The sequence below is a fragment of the Salmo salar genome, unplaced genomic scaffold (assembly GCF_905237065.1).
Source record: "Salmo salar unplaced genomic scaffold, Ssal_v3.1, whole genome shotgun sequence".
Classification (NCBI taxonomy): domain Eukaryota; kingdom Metazoa; phylum Chordata; class Actinopteri; order Salmoniformes; family Salmonidae; genus Salmo; species Salmo salar.
Window position 1 is genome coordinate 69,037 of NW_025548405.1, and position 6,000 is coordinate 75,036.

Genomic DNA, 6,000 nt, shown 5'->3' on the forward strand with positions numbered 1-6,000 from the left:
CCTAATAATAGACAGAGAGAGAGGAGCCTACACTGTCTTCAGCCTAATAATAGATAGAGAGAGAGAGGAGCCTACACTGTCTTCAGCCTAATAATAGACAGAGAGAGAGAAGAGCCTACACTGTCTTCAGCCTAATAATAGACAGAGAGAGAGAGGAGCCTACACTGTCTTCAGCCTAATAATAGATAGAGAGAGAGAGGAGCCTACACTGTCTTCAGCATAATAATAGACAGAGAGAGAGAGAGGAGCCTACACTGTCTTCAGCCTAATAATAGATAGAGAGAGAGAGGAGCCTACACTGTCTTCAGCCTAATAATAGATAGAGAGAGAGAGGAGCCTACACTGTCTTCAGCCTAATAATAGACAGAGAGAGGAGCCGACACTGTCTTCAGCCTAATAATAGACAGAGAGAGGAGCCTACACTGTCTTCAGCCTAATAATAGATAGAGAGAGAGAGGAGCCTACACTGTCTTCAGCCTAATAATAGACAGAGAGAGGAGCCTACACTGTCTTCAGCCTAATAATAGACAGAGAGAGGTGCCTACACTGTCTTCAGCCTAATAATAGATAGTGAGAGAGAGGAGCCTACACTGTCTTCAGCCTAATAATAGACAGAGAGAGAGGAGCCTACACTGTCTTCAGCCTAATAATAGACAGAGAGAGAGAGAGGAGCCTACACTGTCTTCAGCCTAATAATAGACAGAGAGAGAGAGGAGCCTACACTGTCTTCAGCCTAATAATAGACAGAGAGAGAGGAGCCTACACTGTCTTCAGCCTAATAATAGACAGAGAGAGAGAGGAGACTACACTGTCTTCAGCCTAATAATAGATAGAGAGAGAGAGGAGCCTACACTGTCTTCAGCCTAATAATAGACAGAGAGAGAGAGGAGCCTACACTGTCTTCAGCCTAATAATAGACAGAGAGAGAGAGTCTACACTGTCTTCAGCCTAATAATAGAGAGAGAGAGAGGAGCCTACACTGTCTTCAGCCTAATAATAGATAGAGAGAGAGAGGAGCCTACACTGTCTTCAGCCTAATAATAGATAGAGAGAGAGAGGAGCCTACACTGTCTTCAGCCTAATAATAGATAGAGAGAGAGAGGAGTCTACGCTGTCTTCAGCCTAATAATAGATAGAGAGAGAGAGGAGTCTACACTGTCTTCAGCCTAATAATAGATGAGAGAGAGAGAGGAGCCAACACTGTCTTCAGCCTAATAATAGATAGAGAGAGAGAGGAGCCTACACTGTCTTCAGCCTAATAATAGACAGAGAGAGAGGAGCCTACACTGTCTTCAGCCTAATAATAGACAGAGAGAGAGAGGAGACTACACTGTCTTCAGCCTAATAATAGATAGAGAGAGAGAGGAGCCTACACTGTCTTCAGCCTAATAATAGACAGAGAGAGAGAGAGGAGCCTACACTGTCTTCAGCCTAATAATAGACAGAGAGAGAGGAGCCTACACTGTCTTCAGCCTAATAATAGACAGAGAGAGAGAGGAGCCTACACTGTCTTCAGCCTAATAATAGATAGAGAGAGAGAGGAGCCTACACTGTCTTCAGCCTAATAATAGACAGAGAGAGAGAGGAGCCTACACTGTCTTCAGCCTAATAATAGATAGAGAGAGAGAGGAGCCTACACTGTCTTCAGCCTAATAATAGATAGAGAGAGAGGAGCCTACACTGTCTTCAGCCTAATAATAGACAGAGAGAGCAGCCTACACTGTCTTCAGCCTAATAATAGACAGAGAGAGAGAGGAGCCTACACTGTCTTCAGCCTAATAATAGATAGAGAGAGAGAGGAGCCTACACTGTCTTCAGCCTAATAATAGACAGAGAGAGAGGAGCCTACACTGTCTTCAGCCTAATAATAGAGAGAGAGAGGAGCCTACACTGTCTTCAGCCTAATAATAGATAGAGAGAGAGAGGAGCCTACACTGTCTTCAGCCTAATAATAGACAGAGAGAGAGAAGAGCCTACACTGTCTTCAGCCTAATAATAGACAGAGAGAGGAGCCTACACTGTCTTCAGCCTAATAATAGATAGAGAGAGAGAGGCGCCTACACTGTCTTCAGCCTAATAATAGACAGAGAGAGAGAGGAGCCTACACTGTCTTCAGCCTAATAATAGATAGAGAGAGAGAGGAGCCTACACTGTCTTCAGCATAATAATAGACAGAGAGAGAGAGAGGAGCCTACACTGTCTTCAGCCTAATAATAGATAGAGAGAGAGAGAGGAGCCTACACTGTCTTCAGCCTAATAATAGACAGAGAGAGGAGCCGACACTGTCTTCAGCCTAATAATAGACAGAGAGAGGAGCCTACACTGTCTTCAGCCTAATAATAGATAGAGAGAGAGAGGAGCCTACACTGTCTTCAGCCTAATAATAGACAGAGAGAGGAGCCTACACTGTCTTCAGCCTAATAATAGACAGAGAGAGAGGTGCCTACACTGTCTTCAGCCTAATAATAGATATGAGAGAGAGGAGCCTACACTGTCTTCAGCCTAATAATAGACAGAGAGAGAGAGGAGCCTACACTGTCTTCAGCCTAATAATAGACAGAGAGAGAGAGAGGAGCCTACACTGTCTTCAGCCTAATAATAGACAGAGAGAGAGAGGAGCCTACACTGTCTTCAGCCTAATAATAGACAGAGAGAGAGAGGAGCCTACACTGTCTTCAGCCTAATAATAGATAGAGAGAGAGAGGAGCCTACACTGTCTTCAGCCTAATAATAGATAGAGAGAGAGAGGAGCCTACACTGTCTTCAGCCTAATAATAGATAGAGAGAGAGAGGAGCCTACACTGTCTTCAGCCTAATAATAGACAGAGAGAGAGGAGCCTACACTGTCTTCAGCCTAATAATAGAGAGAGAGAGGAGCCTACACTGTCTTCAGCCTAATAATAGAAGAGAGAGAGGAGCCTACACTGTCTTCAGCCTAATAATAGACAGAGAGAGAGAGAGCCTACACTGTCTTCAGCCTAATAATAGACAGAGAGAGAGAGGAGCCTACACTGTCTTCAGCCTAATAATAGATAGAGAGAGAGAGGAGCCTACACTGTCTTCAGCATAATAATAGACAGAGAGAGAGAGAGGAGCCTACACTGTCTTCAGCCTAATAATAGATAGAGAGAGAGAGGAGTCTACACTGTCTTCAGCCTAATAATAGATAGAGAGAGAGAGGAGCCTACACTGTCTTCAGCCTAATAATAGACAGAGAGAGGAGCCGACACTGTCTTCAGCCTAATAATAGACAGAGAGAGAGGAGCCTACACTGTCTTCAGCCTAATAATAGATAGAGAGAGAGAGGAGCCTACACTGTCTTCAGCCTAATAATAGACAGAGAGAGGAGCCTACACTGTCTTCAGCCTAATAATAGATAGAGAGAGAGAGGAGCCTACACTGTCTTCAGCCTAATAATAGACAGAGAGAGAGAGGAGCCTACACTGTCTTCAGCCTAATAATAGACAGAGAGAGGTGCCTACACTGTCTTCAGCCTAATAATAGATAGTGAGAGAGAGGAGCCTACAATGTCTTCAGCCTAATAATAGACAGAGAGAGAGAGGAGCCTACACTGTCTTCAGCCTAATAATAGACAGAGAGAGAGAGAGGAGCCTACACTGTCTTCAGCCTAATAATAGACAGAGAGAGAGAGGAGCCTACACTGTCTTCAGCCTAATAATAGACAGAGAGAGAGGAGCCTACACTGTCTTCAGCCTAATAATAGACAGGGAGAGAGAGGAGACTACACTGTCTTCAGCCTAATAATAGACAGAGAGAGAGAGGAGCCTACACTGTCTTCAGCCAAATAATAGACAGAGAGAGAGAGTCTACACTGTCTTCAGCCTAATAATAGACAGGGAGAGAGAGGAGACTACACTGTCTTCAGCCTAATAATAGACAGAGAGAGAGAGAGGAGCCTACACTGTCTTCAGCCAAATAATAGACAGAGAGAGAGAGTCTACACTGTCTTCAGCCTAATAATAGATAGAGAGAGAGGAGCCTACACTGTCTTCAGCCTAATAATAGATAGAGAGAGAGGAGCCTACACTGTCTTCAGCCTAATAATAGATAGAGAGAGAGAGGAGCCTACACTGTCTTCAGCCTAATAATAGATAGAGAGAGAGAGGAGTCTACACTGTCTTCAGCCTAATAATAGATAGAGAGAGAGAGGAGTCTACACTGTCTTCAGCCTAATAATAGATAGAGAGAGAGAGAGGAGCCAACACTGTCTTCAGCCTAATAATAGATAGAGAGAGAGAGGAGCCTACACTGTCTTCAGCCTAATAATAGACAGAGAGAGAGGAGCCTACACTGTCTTCAGCCTAATAATAGACAGAGAGAGAGAGGAGACTACACTGTCTTCAGCCTAATAATAGATAGAGAGAGAGAGGAGCCTACACTGTCTTCAGCCTAATAATAGACAGAGAGAGAGAGAGGAGCCTACACTGTCTTCAGCCTAATAATAGACAGAGAGAGAGGAGCCTACACTGTCTTCAGCCTAATAATAGACAGAGAGAGAGAGGAGCCTACACTGTCTTCAGCCTAATAATAGATAGAGAGAGAGGGAGCCTACACTGTCTTCAGCCTAATAATAGACAGAGAGAGAGAGGAGCCTACACTGTCTTCAGCCTAATAACAGACGAGAGAGAGGTGCCTACACTGTCTTCAGCCTAATAATAGATAGTGAGAGAGAGGAGCCTACACTGTCTTCAGCCTAATAATAGATAGAGAGAGAGAGGAGCCTACACTGTCTTCAGCCTAATAATAGATAGAGAGAGAGGAGCCTACACTGTCTTCAGCCTAATAATAGACAGAGAGAGAGGAGCCTACACTGTCTTCAGCCTAATAATAGATAGAGAGAGAGAGGAGCCTACACTGTCTTCAGCCTAATAATAGATAGAGAGAGAGAGGAGCCTACACTGTCTTCAGCCTAATAATAGACAGAGAGAGAGGAGCCTACACTGTCTTCAGCCTAATAATAGAGAGAGAGAGGAGCCTACACTGTCTTCAGCCTAATAATAGATAGAGAGAGAGGAGCCTACACTGTCTTCAGCCTAATAATAGACAGAGAGAGAGAAGAGCCTACACTGTCTTCAGCCTAATAATAGACAGAGAGAGAGAGGAGCCTACACTGTCTTCAGCCTAATAATAGATAGAGAGAGAGAGGAGCCTACACTGTCTTCAGCCTAATAATAGACAGAGAGAGAGAGAGGAGCCTACACTGTCTTCAGCCTAATAATAGATAGAGAGAGAGAGAGAGCCAACACTGTCTTCAGCCTAATAATAGATAGAGAGAGAGAGGAGCCTACACTGTCTTCAGCCTAATAATAGACAGAGAGAGGAGCCGACACTGTCTTCAGCCTAATAATAGACAGAGAGAGGAGCCTACACTGTCTTCAGCCTAATAATAGATAGAGAGAGAGAGGAGCCTACACTGTCTTCAGCCTAATAATAGACAGAGAGAGGGGAGCCTACACTGTCTTCAGCCTAATAATAGACAGAGAGAGGTGCCTACACTGTCTTCAGCCTAATAATAGATAGTGAGAGAGAGGAGCCTACACTGTCTTCAGCCTAATAATAGACAGAGAGAGAGAGGAGCCTACACTGTCTTCAGCCTAATAATAGACAGAGAGAGAGAGAGGAGCCTACACTGTCTTCAGCCTAATAATAGACAGAGAGAGAGGAGCCTACACTGTCTTCAGCCTAATAATAGACAGAGAGAGAGAGGAGCCTACACTGTCTTCAGCCTAATAATAGATAGAGAGAGAGAGGAGCCTACACTGTCTTCAGCCTAATAATAGACAGAGAGAGAGAGAGGAGCCTACACTGTCTTCAGCCTAATAATAGACAGAGAGAGAGAGAGGAGCCTACACTGTCTTCAGCCTAATAATAGACAGAGAGAGAGGAGCCTACACTGTCTTCAGCCTAATAATAGACAGAGAGAGAGAGAGGTGCCTACACTGTCTTCAGCCTAATAATAGATAGTGAGAGAGAGGAGCC